Source organism: Arachis hypogaea, chromosome 5, assembly GCF_003086295.3.
Source record: "Arachis hypogaea cultivar Tifrunner chromosome 5, arahy.Tifrunner.gnm2.J5K5, whole genome shotgun sequence".
NCBI lineage: Eukaryota > Viridiplantae > Streptophyta > Magnoliopsida > Fabales > Fabaceae > Arachis > Arachis hypogaea.
The window spans coordinates 71989423-72005675 of NC_092040.1; the positions used below are offsets into that span (position 1 = coordinate 71989423).

Genomic DNA, 16253 nt, shown 5'->3' on the forward strand with positions numbered 1-16253 from the left:
GGTGATTGACAATTTGAATTCTCTCTAGTACACCAAGTCTTCTTCCTAGACCCATGTAAAGTAACATTTCTCCAATCATGGTCCCTATGCTTTGGAGCTTTAACCTTAATGAGCCTACTAACAAACTACCAACCAATACACAACAACTTTTTACCCTTAGTTCTACAAAGAGCTCTAAGTTGTCATGTTGGATGGTGACTTGGGGAGGGAAACCTCCCCACACTTAGACAATGCAAGGTCGATTTTCTTATGCTCTTCTTCGGGTGTCTCTACCTCTTGACAACTTCTTTCAACTTCTTCTTGCTTGTTGACTTCTTCCAATTCCCCCTCAACATCAATCGAATCAAACTTAGGAGGTTGAGTGAAATCTCCTTCAATATCAACTTCACATTCAATGGAAGAGTCTTCAATGAGATCACCAACTTCATTTGGTGTTGAGTTGTCTTCAATGGCTTCAATTTCATAACCCATGGGAGAGGATTCAACTTGTGATAAGAACTCATTGATAATTGAATCCATCTCTTGATCAACCTTTTCATATTCTTCAATCTTAATATGCTCCAGAGGTTGTTGAGATCCACATGGTGGTTTCGTATCTCCTAAATCTTCAACAACTTCTTCCTTTGCTTCAATAGCCATAGGTTTCTCCAATTGTTCCAACACAAAGTGGCATTCCTCCTTCTCCACCGGAGTTTCCAATCTCTCCTCTATGCTTTGCTCTTCCTTTGGTTCTCCACATGTAGCCACAAAAGTACCTTGAGTGTTCAAGCATTGGTAGGCTAAAGTATGCACTACCTTGGTCAAATTAGTTATGAACTCTAGTGTATCACGTTGCATATCCGCTTGTCCTTGAAGTATCAAAGCTAGAGAGTCATCTATTGGGGCTTGAGGTGGATAGAAAGGTTCATCATTTTGGAGAAATGGTTCATAGTTGGAAGGTGGTTCTTCTTGGTGAGGGCATGGAGATGGTGTATATTGAGGTGGTTCTTGGTGGTAATCATAATGAAATTGTGGTGGTTCTAAAGGTTCTTGCTCGTAATGGTCACAAGGATGTGATATGGGTGATTGGTCATACAATGGATATGGGTCACAAGAGGGTGCTTGGTAAAAGTGGACTTGTGAGCATGGTCGATGGTTGTGTTGAGGATAAGCATAATAAGCATATGATGGTGGTTGATTGTCACAAAAGGAATCATCATAGCCGTTGAGTCGACATGCATTAGGATATGAATTATACCTATAATTGTCCGGAGGTTGTTGCCAATAGGAGTGATCAATTCCTTGAGGCTCCTCCCATCTTTGATGGTTCCCTCCTTGGTACATGTTGTCATCAAAGTCTACATTTCCTACAACACAATTAGAGCCAAACTCATAGCCAAAGTCAGAATTCATGGTGAAAAAACAAAATAAAACTAACAAAACTAGAAGACAAGCAAAAGATAAGCCTATTCACAATATTTACATATATACAATAACCAATAACATAACACCATTGCAAGTCCCTGGCAATAGTGCCATTTTGATGATTGGATTTTTGACGGCTTAGGATTTCACTGATGAAATCTCGTTGTAAAGTATAGTTTCTAAACCAACAATAATCCTTTCATACAAAAATTTGTTTGTCACAAGTATAAACCCCCTAAAATCTATAAACCAAAGTATTTAAACCTCGGGTCATCTCTCAAAGGACTTGCAAGGTAGTGTTCTTGTTATCGGTTATGAGCTCGTATATTTTGGAGTTTTGAGGTGAGAAACAAGAAAAGTAAATGACAATGAAGTTCTAATAACAAAGCGATCTTGGCAAGGAGTGGTGATCAAGAATCTCTATCCTTATTACTAACCACAACATGATAATTGCAAGGATCAATCCCACTAAGTCATCCTCTAACTAATAGTAAAGGAAAGTCAGGTGAGCTATATCAATCCAAGTCTATAAGTCCTAGCTTTCCACTAATTGAATTAGTGAGAACTAGAGTTAATGTCTATCAATCATCAATCACGTGGACATTAGCAACTCAAGAATTCCTATGTTACCTTCCCAAGCCAAGAACATAAAATTCTACTCTAAAACCCTTCCAAGTATTTCATCAAACACTTAGAAGGCACAAAAGAAAACCATAGTAATTCAACAACAAGAATGAATACTAACAACAATTGAATGCAAGGAATTAACAACAACAATCAAGAAACTCACAATTGACATGAATTACCTCAAATTACATTAAAAGAAAAATAAAAGAACAAAAGTAGATTCACAACAAAGTATGAGAACTACAAGAATCAAAGTACAAAACTAGATAGAGGAAGAGTAGAGGAGCAAGAATTGATAAAGAAGAAGTGAATCAAAGCATGAATTAAACCTAGACCTAAGGAGGAATTAAACCTAATCCTAATCCTAATTCTAGAGAGAAATGAGAGCCTCTCTCTCAAAAAAACTAAACCAAAACTAGATCTAATGTGTAGTGTATGATCCAAGATGAGTGAATCCCACTCTTTCCTTCAATCTTGGTTCCTTTTATCTTTTCCCGCCAAAAAATCAGCTCAAAATGGAGTCAGAAACCCTCCAAAATCACCAGGCACGAGTCTTACTAAAAGAGTCACATGCGGCTTTCGGCACGTACGCGTGCAGCGCACGTGCGTGCCCATGGAGATTTTCTTAATCCGCGCAGGAGCGTACAGTGCGCACGCGCGCCCATGGTGTTTTCCAAATCTTTGGCTTTTCATGATTTCTCCTCTTTGCATGCTTTTCTCTTCACTCCTTTGATCCATTCCTAGCCTTTTCAATCTGAAATCACTGACAAACACATCAAGACATCTAGTGGAATCAAGGGGAGATTAAAATCGTCAAGTTAAAGCCCTAAAAAGCATGTTTTTACACCTAAGCACAAATAAGGAGACAATCACAAAACTATGCTAATTCATTGAATAAATGTGAAGAAAGGTTTCCAAAATGCTCTAAATTCAACACAAGATAAACCCTGAAAAACGGGGTTTATGAATACCCACTGGGAGAGGATTCTATTATAGATAGGAATTCATCGATGATTGAATCCATCGCTTGATCAACCTCTTCAAAGTCTTCAACTATGATATGCTGTGGAGGTTGTACACCCTTCTCAAAATCAATTTCAAGGTTCTTGAAAGGGGGCCCCATGATTCTACATTCCCATGGACTTTCAACATCTCCTAAATCTTCAACCACTTCTTCTTTTTCTTCAACAATCATAGGTTCCTCCAGTTGTTCTAATACAAAATCTAACTCCTCATTCTCCACTGTATTTTCCAATCTCTCCTTCATACTACACTCTTCATTTGATTCTTCAAATGTGGCCATGGAAGTACTTTGAGTGCATGAGTATCGGGAGGCCGAAGTATTCACTACCTTGGTCAAGGTGGCCATGAATTCTAGTATCTCCCTTTTCATCTTTCTTTGCCCTTGAAAAATAAGACCAAGGGTGTCATCTATTGGAGATTGGGGTGGATAGGAGGTGTTCATACCTTGACCGGGCTCCTCCAACTCGGCGAAATCCATGAAAGGTCCGACCTCGTCCCAAGGCCCACGCCTGAGGTCGGACCTCGGACAATAAAGCTAAGAAGGCCCATCAAAAGGAACGCAGCCCAAAATCTAAAGGCCGAAAAGGCCTAGGAAAGGCGGTTCCACAAAGATAGAGATAAAACTCCCAAAAGATAAGATAAGATAAGAATATCTTATCCAGGGAAGATCACGGCCAACTACTATAAATACACTGGAGCACCCAGGTATGACACACATTCCACATTCTACACATATCTGCTTGAACCCATGCTAACTTAAGCATCGGAGTGTCATTGCAGGTACAACCACCAACCACTCCACATATCAAGTTCGGGTCCCTGACCCCCACCTCGGGCCTCTCCAAGACGACCGAGCTACACGTTTCAGGTAACCCTCGAAACATTGGCGCCGTTGCCGGGGACCTGGAAGTCATCCCTCTACTATGGCGGACGACCCCTCCAACAATGACCACGCTGCATCAGAACAAGAGGATGAAGTTGACACCGGAGAACGACCGGACAGCCCTCTATCACCACGTACTCCAGGAGGAAACAAACAGAATCGCCCAAAGACATCACTCCCAAACAAAGATCCACAAAATCCCGAGAATGAAAAGAGCTCGGAAATTCTAGAAGCAGTCCGAGCACAACAAAATCGACTGAAACAACTCGAAGAGGACATAAAGAAGCAGAGAGAAACTGAACAAGATCTGAGAAGGGAGGCTCGCAAGCGCAGAGAATTAGAAGAAAAACTACGGAAAATAGAAGCCAACCTAAAAAACCGGACAGAACGCGGCACCACCCCCGAAGGCAACCATGATCCCTTCACACAAGAGATCATGAAGGAGAAGGTACCGCGAAACTTCAAACCACCCGATATGGATCTCTACGACGGCACCACCGATCCGAGTCACCACCTCAGCAACTTCAGAAGCAGAATGTACCTGGTCGACGCCTCCGACGCAATTCGATGCAAAGCCTTCCCCACCACTCTCACCAAGTCGGCCATGAAGTCATTTGACAACCTGCCACCAAGATCAATCACCAGCTTCGAAGACCTAACCAAAAAATTCCTAACAAGGTTCTCTATTCAAAAGGACAAGACAAAACATGCCCCCAGTCTACTCGGAATCAAACAAGGTAACCAAGAAACTCTCCAAGAGTACATGGAGCGATTCAACAGAGCCTGCCTGGACATACAACACTTGCCCACTGAAGCAGCCATCATGGGACTAGCAAACGGCCTAAAGGAGGGACCGTTTAGCCAATCCCTATCCAAACGATACCCGACCTCCCTATACGAGGTGCAGGAGCGAGCAGAAAAATATATCAACATGGAGGAAACCTCCAAGTTAAGAGACTCTTCTAGAAAGGAATCAACCTACCCACTCCGAGATCGAGATCGGGAACAGAGAAAGAAAGAAGAAACCAACTCGGACAAGCCACGGAAATACCACAGTTACACCCCCCTCCGAGTCTCCTTGGTAGACATCTACAGAGAAGTATGCCACACTGAAAAGATCCCACCACCTCGACCGCTAAAACACAAGAGAGCGGGGAGAGATCGGTCCGAATACTGTGAATACCACAAGCTCTACGGTCATTCTACTAACGACTGCTACGACCTAAAAAATGTTATAGAAAAAGCTAGCCAGAGAAGGAAAACTCGACAGATACATAGCAGAGAGAGGAGAAGAGACCAGGAAGAGAAGACGGGGAGATAACGAAAATCGGGCCGAACAAACCCCACGAACCCCTGAAAGGCACGTTCACATGATAAATGGAGGTTTTGCAGGCGGAGGAACATCCAGATCCTCGCGAAAAAGACACCTCAAAGAAGTCTATCATGTCCGAGAAGATAGTCCCCTACCCGAATTACCTCCTATCTCATTTACCCGAGAAGATGCTCAAGGGATAATACCCGGGCACGACGATCCAATGGTAATCACCATCATCCTAAAAGATATCCTGTTCAAAACGGCCTATCCCACCGACCTATTTGGGCTAGGGGATACCCCAATCCATCCCTTAGGATACGTCTCGCTGCACACTACCTTTGGAAGAGGCGAGCAATCTAAAACATTAAGCATCGACTACATTATAGTCGACGTCACTTCAGCATACAATGCCCTCATTGGGCGACCAACCCTAAACAGACTGGCAGCTATAGTCTCGACCCCACACCTCTGTATGAAGTTCCCTACCGCAAAAGGAATCGCTACCCTAAAAGGCGACCAAACACTAGCACGGCGATGCTACAACGAAAGCCTGAGCCTAAAAGGGAAGGAGGTCAACACAATAGAACTCGGACGAGTTCAAGCCCGAGAAGACCTTCGGCCACAACCAGAGGGAGAAACCGACAAAGTCCAGATCGGGAACACACCTGAAAAAATAACAAACATAGGAGCAAACCTCGAAGCAGGCCTAAAGGAGGAACTCATAACCCTCTTAAGGGAGAATTCCGACCTCTTCGCCTGGAAAGCCTCCGACATGCCAGGCATAAGCCCCGACCTGATGTGCCATAAGCTATCAGTATACTCGGGATCCAGACCTGTCCAACAAAGACGCCGGAAGCTCGGACCTGAGCGCATGCAAGCAATAGAAGAACAAGTACAAGCACTACTAGACGCAGGGTTCATTCGGTAAGTAAAATACCCCCTATGGCTCGCAAACGTGGTCCTGGTAAAAAAGCCCAACGGAAAATGGAGGATGTGCGTCGATTACACGGATCTCAACAAAGTCTGCCCCAAAGACCCATATCCACTACCAAACATCGACGCCTTAGTAGACGCAGCCTCAGGTTATAGATATCTCTCCTTCATGGACGCATACTCGGGATACAATCAAATCCCGATGTACGGACCTGACCAAGAAAAGACCTCGTTCATAACCCCAAGGGCAAACTACTGCTACGTAGTAATGCCCTTCGGGCTGAAGAACGCAGGGGCAACCTACCAGAGGCTAATGAACAAAGTGTTCTCAGAGCACATCGGACTACAGCTGGAGGTGTACGTCGACGACATGCTGGTAAAGACACAAGAAGACAGAAACTTGCTGACCAACCTCACCAGTGTCTTCGGCACCCTCAGAAAACACAACATGAGACTTAACCCGACAAAATGCACCTTCGCCGCAGAAGCCGGAAAGTTCTTAGGCTTCATGCTGACTCAAAGGGGCATTGAAGCAAATCCGGACAAATGCCAAGCAATACTCAATATGAAGAGCCCGACGTGTGTCAAAGAAGTACAACAACTGAATGGAAGGCTAGCCGCCCTATCAAGATTCTTGGCAGGATCGGCAATAAAATCACTACCTCTCTACTCGCTCCTAAAGAAAGGGAAACCCTTCTCATGGACCCCGGAGTGCGAAAAAGCCTTCCAAGAATTCAAGGAGTTCCTCGGGCAACCACCAATCCTAACCCGACCTTTAAAAGGAGAAGAACTCGTACTATACCTCTCGGTTGGAAACCGAGCAGTCGCTTCAGCGTTAATACGAGAAAATGACCAAGGACAACACCCCATATACTTTGTAAGCAAAGCACTACAAGGGGCCGAATTAAACTATCAGAAGATAGAAAAATTCGCCTACGCCCTAGTGTTCACAGCTCGGAGGCTCCGTCCCTACTTTCAAGCCCACACCATCAAAGTCCGGACAAACCAACCCATGAGACACATCCTGCAAAAAACAGACCTGGCAGGACGAATACTACAATGGGCGGTGGAACTGTCCGAGTTTGACCTCCACTATGAAGCCCGGACTGCCATAAAATCCCAGTATCTAGCCGACTTTATCGCAGAATACACGGAGACCCCTGGAACCCCACTCTCATGGAACCTGTATGTCGACGGGTCCTCAAACAAAACAGGAAGCGGAGCCGGGGTTATACTTGAAAGCGACCAAGGAACGCGGATAGAACTATCCCTAAAATTCGAGTTCCAGGCTTCGAACAACCAAGCCGAATACGAGGCCCTACTAGCAGGTCTAAAGCTAGCCGAAGAGGTCGGAGCCCAGAGAATCACAATCTTCAGTGACTCCCAGGTCGTCACATCACAAGTAAAGGGAAGCTACCAGGCCAAAGACCCAACTATGAAAAAATACCTGGACCAAACACAGGCACAATTACGCCACTTTTCAGAAATACAAATCCAGCACATACCTCGGGAACAAAACGCCCGGGCAGACGCCCTCTCAAAGCTCGCCAGCACCAAGCCCGGAGGCAACAACAGAAGTCTCCTCCAAGAAACCTTACAATCTCCCTCCGTGTTAAGAGAGGAAGAAACGCTAAATATATCCAACCAACAGCAAGGATGGATGACCCCCATACTCAACTACCTGAAGTCGGGAACTCTCCCCGCCGAAAGAAAAGAAGCTAAAAGGCTTGCAAAGGACGCCCAGAATTATACACTAATCCACGACGTGTTATACAGAAGAGGATTCTCAAACCCCCTCCTTAGGTGCGTTCCGACCTCAGAAACAAAGAGCGTCCGGGAGGAAGTCCACGGAGGTATGTGTGGGAATCATCTCGGAGCTCGGGCATTATCCAAAAAAGTAGTCCGAGCCGGGTTCTACTGGCCGACCTTGTAAAGAGATGCAACGGAATTTGTGAAAATATGCCCCCCTGCCAAAAACACGCCAATTTCCACAAAGCACCACCAGAAGACCTTATCAGCATCACCGCACCATGGCCCTTCGCAAAATGGGGACTTGACCTACTCGGCCCGTTCCCCCAAGGACCGGGGCAAGTCAAATACCTCATAGTAGGGGTCGACAACTTCACAAAGTGGATCGAAGCTGAACCCTTAGCCACCATTACGGCTCAGAAAAGCCGCAAATTCCTATACAAAAATATTGTCACAAGGTTCGGAGTCCCCTACTCCATCACAACGGACAATGGAACACAGTTCACGGACACAAGTTTTCAGAACTTAGTAGCCGAACTAAAAAAAAAACAGCAATTCACCTCAGTCGAGCACCCACAAGCCAATGGACAAGCAGAGGCTGCAAATAAAGTCATCTTGGCAGGGTTAAAACGAAGACTCCAAGAGGCCAAAGGGGCATGGGCCGAGGAGCTCCCCCAGGTACTATGGGCATATCGGACAACCCCACACTCTACAACGGGAGAATCACCGTTCCGACTAGCTTACGGGATGGAGGCAATGATTCCTATCGAAATAGATGAAGGGTCACCCAGAGTCATCTTCTACAACGAAGAAGGCAACCCACAGGCACAAAAGGAAGAACTCGACCTCCTCCCCGAGGTCCGAGAAAGAGCCTGAATCTGAGAAGAAGCCTTAAAACGACGAACGGCCCTCAGATACAATCAGAAAGTAATAAAGCGAAGCTTCTCCAGTCACGACCTGATTCTAATCCGAAATGATATCGGAACACAAAAGTCGGGAGAAGGAAAGCTAGCCGCAAATTGGAAAGGGCCCTACAAGGTAACAGAAGTCTTAGGGACAGGCTATTACAAAGTATCCGACCTAGAAGGCAATGAGCTGCCCAGGGCCTGGCACGCCTGTAATCTAAGACGGTACTACAGCTAGAAAAACTTAACCTGAGGTGTACTCTTTTTCCCTACAAGGGTTTTTTAATGAGACACCCGGTTAAGTAAGACACCCGACCTAGTCAAGGGTAAACACTCTGTAAATATTCTTTCTTTTTTAATACTAATCAAATTTTTCTATTTTTTCCTCATGATGAAACAAATCCTAGAAAGTACCCCGCCAAGGCGCATTAATTTATGCTCGGCAAAACGCAAAAAATCATTTGCCAAGAGACCACACAAGGTCGGCAAAGATAAAGCGACGAGGTTCAAATTAATGTGAGAAGTTATAAAGTAACTCTGAAAAGGCTCAGAAAAGCCAAATAAAAAGAGATTACAAAAATAACTTAAAAAGGCCGACCAACAACAAGGTCGGACCCAACAAAAGGAGGTACTCGAAATGCCCGAAGTCCGAGAAAGAGCCCGGATCCAAAGAAAGAAGCCTTAAAACGGCGAAAACAAAGATTTCGAAAACGCTTACTAGAAAGTTGCTATACAACTAAAAAGTACAAGCGAAAAAACGAAAACAAAGATTTCGAAAACGCTTACTAAAAAGTTGCTATACAACTAAAAAGTACAAAAAACGAAATCAAAAGAAAGGGTACAGCAAAAGTTCCAAGCGCTAGCTAAAAAGTTGTTATCCAAAAACAACTAAAAAGCATAAAAGCGGAACAAAAAGCCAAAACGCGAACAAAAACACCGCATAAATAAGCTAAAAAGTTACTACAAGTAGCTAAAAAGCAAAAAGGTGTCCAAAGCGTTCACAGAAACCATCCAAAAACAAAAGAGCCCACAGGTCGGGCAAAACACCAAAAATAAAAGATTACAGAGGATCAAGGTCCTTTCCAGACTCCACATCAACAGAAGGCTGTGGAGGAAACATAGATATCGGGACCGCATCAACAGCAACGTCATCCCGGTTTGAAACCTCCACACCAGATCCATCCCCGGCCAAAGGTGAAGTCGGGTTCGCAACCGGAACTTTGGGGTCGGACACCGGAACCTCATCCTCGATGGGAGCAGGAACAATCTTTTCCTCCACAACAACGTTATCCGTACTAAATAAAGCTCAGATCCAGGTCAGGAGCAAGAACTCGGACCTGAGCCTTCAAATTCTCAAACATAGCATCCATACCCTTGGCCACATGACCTTCTAGCTCGTAAAAATCATCCCGAGCAGATCGCAACTTCTCCTTCGTCTCCACAAGCTCGGCACATATCCGATTATAATTCTCCGTCGCCACCTTCGCCATCTCCTCAGATGTCTTCGCTGCCGCCGCAGCCGCGGTAGCTTTAGTTTTCTCTTTCTCCAAAGAGGCCTCCAGCTCAGTAATCCTGGCAGCCTTCAGTTGACTAATCCTATCAAACTCGGACTGAGCCTTCTCAAGTCGGGAGCTGGTCGCCCCAAGGGGGGATTTCTTGAACTCCCGGGCAATAGCGGCATGAAGACTAGCCATCCGGACACAGCTCCGCGCCATATACTGAAAATGATGCTCCATAGACACATCATCAGTAGAAATAAAGGTCTGAGGGAGAATATGCTGTTCAATCCAACCAAGAGCATCAAAGTCCTTATCGTTGAAACCGGCAAGCTCTTGAGAGGTCTTCTGCTTCTTGGGAGGAGGACCCGAGGACGGAGGAGGAGAAGAAGTAGCAGGCCCAGAGGTCGGAGGATCCTGACTTATAGCTCGGAACTGGGGAGTCGGAATAGTCTTCGACCGAGTCTGAACACCCACAGTAGTCTTCTGCGGAGAAGATCGGGCAGAAGCCTCCCCGGCCTCGATATTCCGAGCAGCCACAGACTTCTTCGTCCAACGAAGGAACTTCATGGAATCCGCCTGAGAAGACATCTCTGCAAGAAATAAAGAAAAGGATTACCACAACAGAAATTCCACCAAAAACAAGCAAAACCAAAATACTAAAAAAGATGAATCTCGGAAGAGGTCGGGAACTACCTAACTCGGAATGGAGAAGGCTTGGATCTCCCAACATTTTCTTTGTATCCAAGTGAGGTGCCCGACCCCATAAACTGCTCACCACACCCACAAAAGCCTGCTCCACCTCATCTAGACTCTCAAAGGTATACTTAGCAGACACTACATTCTCCTGCCAACAAAGAGGAAAAGAAGGCTCCCCACTCTCATCTAGAAAGAAAGGTCGGACGTCTCCAGTAGCCCGGACCTTGAAATAAAAGTTCTTAAAATCGTGAAAGGACTCATCATACAGGGTACAAAACTTTCTTCCCTGGTTAGCCCTAAAAAGAGACCCAGGATACCTTCCCTCCACCTGACCCCGGCTTCGTCAACACAAACAAGTAAGAAAAAAGAGAAATAGAGGGAGCAACGCCCAAAAACTGACACAAAAGTTGAAACAGCTTTAAAAATGCCCAAGAATTTGGATGGAGCTGCGTAGGGGCAAGGTTACAAGACCATAACACCTCGGACTCCAGGTCGGTAAAAGGAAGTCGGACACTCAGCTTAGAGAAAAAACAATCATAAGCGTAAAAGAAGAGCTTCTCGGAACTATCTAAGGGCGGGAAGCAAACTCTCTCCTCGGAATCCGGGGCTACTAGTTCATAATCCCTCTCAGACTCTCTATCTTCACATATGCTACATTGCCTACGAAACCGAGCTAAATACTCAGAATCTACCACAGAAGGGACTCTTAGAGGAACAGGATCTACCCAACCAAGACCACTTGGAATCTTGGTCGACATCGCTTGAAGAACCTTTCGAGACATAAAATTCTTGCCTACAAAGCAAGAAACAAAGATCTTTTAGAAGAAAATACAGCAACCCGGAGCAAAATACCAGAGAACAAAAAAGAGTCCCCCCCCATGTACAAACAACTGGCGGCGCCTCTTTTCGGGGCAACCCAGGCATGGCGAAAAACTCAGAAAACAGGAAAGGAACAGAATAAACGAAGAAAAGGACGAAAGGGGCAAATAAATAATGCCTTCACAAAGCCCGAACGGAAATCGAGGAGAAACGGTAAAATGCAATAAATGCAGGAACGGCCATTTTTGAATTTTGAAAAACTACTATGCCCGAGCTCGACCTCCCAAAAAGGACGAACTCGGGCAGGGACACTGTTCATACCTTGACCGGGCTCCTCCAACTCGGCGAAATCCATGAAAGGTCCGACCTCGTCCCAAGGCCCACGCCTGAGGTCGGACCTCGGACAATAAAGCTAAGAAGGCCCATCAAAAGGAACGCAGCCCAAAATCTAAAGGCCGAAAAGGCCTAGGAAAGGCGGTTCCACAAAGATAGAGATAAAACTCCCAAAAGATAAGATAAGATAAGAATATCTTATCCAGGGAAGATCACGGCCAACTACTATAAATACACTGGAGCACCCAGGTATGACACACATTCCACATTCTACACATATCTGCTTGAACCCATGCTAACTTAAGCATCGGAGTGTCATTGCAGGTACAACCACCAACCACTCCACATATCAAGTTCGGGTCCCTGACCCCCACCTCGGGCCTCTCCAAGACGACCGAGCTACACGTTTCAGGTAACCCTCGGAACAGGAGGGTTCATTATTTTGAAGGAAGAGTTCATGATAGAGAAGTGGTTCTTCTTGGAGGAAATGTGGAGATGGTAAGTATTGAACTGGTTCTTGGGAGTAATTTTGTTGGAATTGTAGTGGTTCTATGTGTGGTTCATATGGCTCATATGGTTGTTGGTATGGTGGATAAGGATTAGGGTCATATAGAGGTGTTTGGTAAAAAAGGGATTGTGAGTTTGGTTGAGGGTCATGTTGAGGATAGGGTTCATAGGCATATGATGGTGGTTGTTGATTATGACAAAGAAATTCACCAAAGCCATTGAATTGACATGCATTAGGATGGGAATTATACCTATAAGGAATCGGAGGTTGTTGCCAAGAGGAGTGATCGATTCCTTGAGGCTCCTCCCGTCTTTGATTGTTCCACCCTTGATGCATGTTGTCATTGTAATCTCCATTTTCTACAACATAATCGTAACCAAACTCATAGCCAAAACGATGAGAATTTATAATGAAAATAGAAAATGAAAACAAAAACTAACAAGAAGCAAGGAAAACCAAGTCCTAAAACTAGCAAAACAAACAAGAATTCAAGATATATACAATAACCAATAACAAGGCACACAATTGCAATTCCCTGGCAACGGCATCATTTTGATGAACAGAAATTGTCTATCTGTAAAGAATTTCTCAAATGAAATCTCGTTGCAAGTATAGTTCTAAACTAACAAACAATTTCTTCAATAAAAAATTTGGTTGTCACAAGTAACAAACCCCAATAAAAAATAACTAAAGTATTCAAACCTCGGGTCGTTCTCCCTAGGAATTGCAATAAAGTGTTCTTGTTTTTGGCTATGAAGTATATTTTTGGGGTTTGAAGATAAGGAACAAGAAATGTAAATGGCAAAAGGAATAAACTAGCAACTATAAAAGCTCTTGGCAAGGTATGAAAACTAGAAATCTTATCCTCATTATCATCATTAATTGTGAAAACAATTGTTCATTGCTCCAATTACTTAACCTCTAACTATGAAGGCAAGTCAAGTGGAGATAATCAATTTGGATCCACACGTCCTAGTCTAATCCGAAGGAAAGACTAGCTTTAGTGACATGCAAATCAATTAGCAACTTCCAATCATGAATCAACAAATGAGTTTGATAACTCAAGAGCCACTAATTACTCAACTCAATCCAAGAGGAGAAAAATCTACTCTAACATCCTTCCAAGCATTTAATCAAAAACTTGGGAGGCATAAAAGGAAAGCAAGATAAAATTGCAAGAAAAGTAAATCTACAACTACCAATTACAAAGAGATAACAATAATAACGCAATTAAACAATAAAAGAAATCAAACATAAATTGCATTAAAGGAAAATAGAAGAAGCAAGAGTACATTAACAACAAAGTAACTAGAACAAGAAATTAATAAAAGGAACTAGAAGAGTAAATTTGTGGCAACAAGAAATTGAAAAGAAAAGTAGATGAGAACAAGAATTAAAACCTAGATCTAAGAAATTCTAATATATCTCTAACCTAATTCTAGAGAGAAGAGAGAGCTTCTCTCTCTAGAAACTAACTAAAGCATCAACTAAACTAAACTATGTGCTAAATATGTTGATCCCAATTTGAATTCTACATGTAATAGGCTTAGAAATGAGTTGGATCTGGGCTTGGGAAGCCTAGAAATCGCCCCCAGCAGATTCCCTTTAAGTGGGTCACGTGCGAGCAGCGACGCGTACGCATGGGTCACACGCACGCGTCAATGGCATTTTCTATCTAAGCGTACGCGTCATGTCATGCATATGCATCGTCGTGCGACTTCATTTTCCACGCTTGCACATCTGCTGCGCGTGCGCGTCGATCTTAGCACCCCAAATCCTTGTTTCTTCATGGATTCTCCACTATGCATGCTTTTCTCTTCACTTCTTCCATTCAATACTTGCCTCATGAACCTGAGATCACTCAACAAACACATCAAGGCATCGAATGGAATTAAGGTGATTCAAAATCACCAATTTAAGGGCCTAAAAAGCATGTTTTCACACTTAAGCACAAATAAAGGAGAATAATAAATACCAAGCTATTTCATTTGATAAATGTAAGAAAAGGTGATAAAATCCCCTAAAATCAACACAAGCTAAACCCTAAAAATGGGGTTTATCAGCTTTCTTGACCAAGTTCTTTCCACCTCAAAAGATGAGCAAGCTCAGGGTGGAAGTTCAAATCTTTAGACAAAAAGAGGGTGAATCCCTCTATGAAGCTTGGGAAAGATACAAGCAACTGATCAGGAGATGTCCTCATGACATGCTCTCAGAATGGACTATCCTAGGTATCTTCTATGATGATCTATCTGAGATGTCCAAGATGTCCTTGGATCATTCAACTGGTGGATCACTCCACTTGAAGAAAATGCCTGAAGAGGCACAGGAACTCGTTGAAATGGTTACAAACAACCAATTCATGTACACTTCTGAAAGAAACCTTGTGAACAATAGAGTAGCTCAGAAGAAAGGAGTTCTAGAGATTGACACTTTGAATGCCATATTGACTTAGAACAAAATCTTGACTCAACAAGTCAATATGATCTCAACATTTGATTGGAATGCAAGGTTGCAGCTAGTAGCACTCTGATGTGTAACACCTAGTGTTTCAACCTTCTCTTCCAGTGCAAAGCTACATAGAGCCCCCATACACCAACTCTAAGTTTGGTATTGGGCAGCCATTATCAAGCACTGAAATCAAAGGTACTAAGAAGAAGGTACCTAAAGGCTGGAGGGATAAGAAGATCCCCACTAAAGGCCTCTCACATGGGATGAGAGTTGTCTTCACTGACAACCCAATCATTCCACATACTGTGAACAAGATCCTGTCTCTAGAGCATGTAGAGCTCATCCATGAGAGCACAGGTAGAAATTTCACTATAAGGGGCAAAATTCTGAGCTCCTATCCATCTCCGTAAGGAGCTAACCGTCAAGCTAGTGATATTAAAGAAGTGCTTGTTGGGAGGCAACCCATCAATAATTAGAGTTTCCTTATTTTTCATTAAGTTTATCTAAGTTATATCATTTTCATTTCCATGTTTTTCCCTTAAGTTGTGATCATGTAAAATAGTTGGAACAGAAACAAAAACAGTCAAAACTAGAAACAAAACACCCTGGAGTAGGTATCTTGCTGGCGTTGAATACCAAACAAGAAGGCCAGAGTAGGCGTTCAATGCCTATGAGGAGCAGCATTGTTGGCGTGAACGCCAGCCAGGGATCATGAAGCTAGCGTTGAACGTTAGCCAGGTAGTAGAGTCCTGACATTGAACGCCAGAAATGAGCATCCCAATGGGCGTTCAATACCCTATGAGGAGCACATAGCTGGCGTTGAACGCCAGCCAGGAGCAGGTGCTGGGCGTTCAACGCCCACAAGAGGCAGAGAATTCAAATTCCCTAGCCTCCCAAGACCAGTGGGTCCCACAGATTCCTCACCTACACCACTTCATTTTTCTCTTAATTTCACTCTTCCTCATAAACCCTCAACCAATCAGATCCATATCTCTTCCTAAAACCATCATACTCTCACCAACCCCCACCCACTTCAAATTCAAAATGTTCCCTCCCATTTACCTTTTCCATAACCGAACCCTACCCCATGCCACCCCTATAAATAACCCCT

General features: G+C 43.9%; 1 non-coding gene across 1 annotated transcript; it reads right to left on the bottom strand.

The window, feature by feature from the left end:
* Positions 1-14795: 14795 nt before the first annotated feature.
* LOC112804315 (small nucleolar RNA R71) lies at positions 14796-14899 on the bottom strand. The gene has a single exon (XR_003202927.1). It is a non-coding gene; the product is annotated as a small nucleolar RNA R71 (small nucleolar RNA).
* Between the last annotated feature and the right edge of the window lie 1354 nt (positions 14900-16253).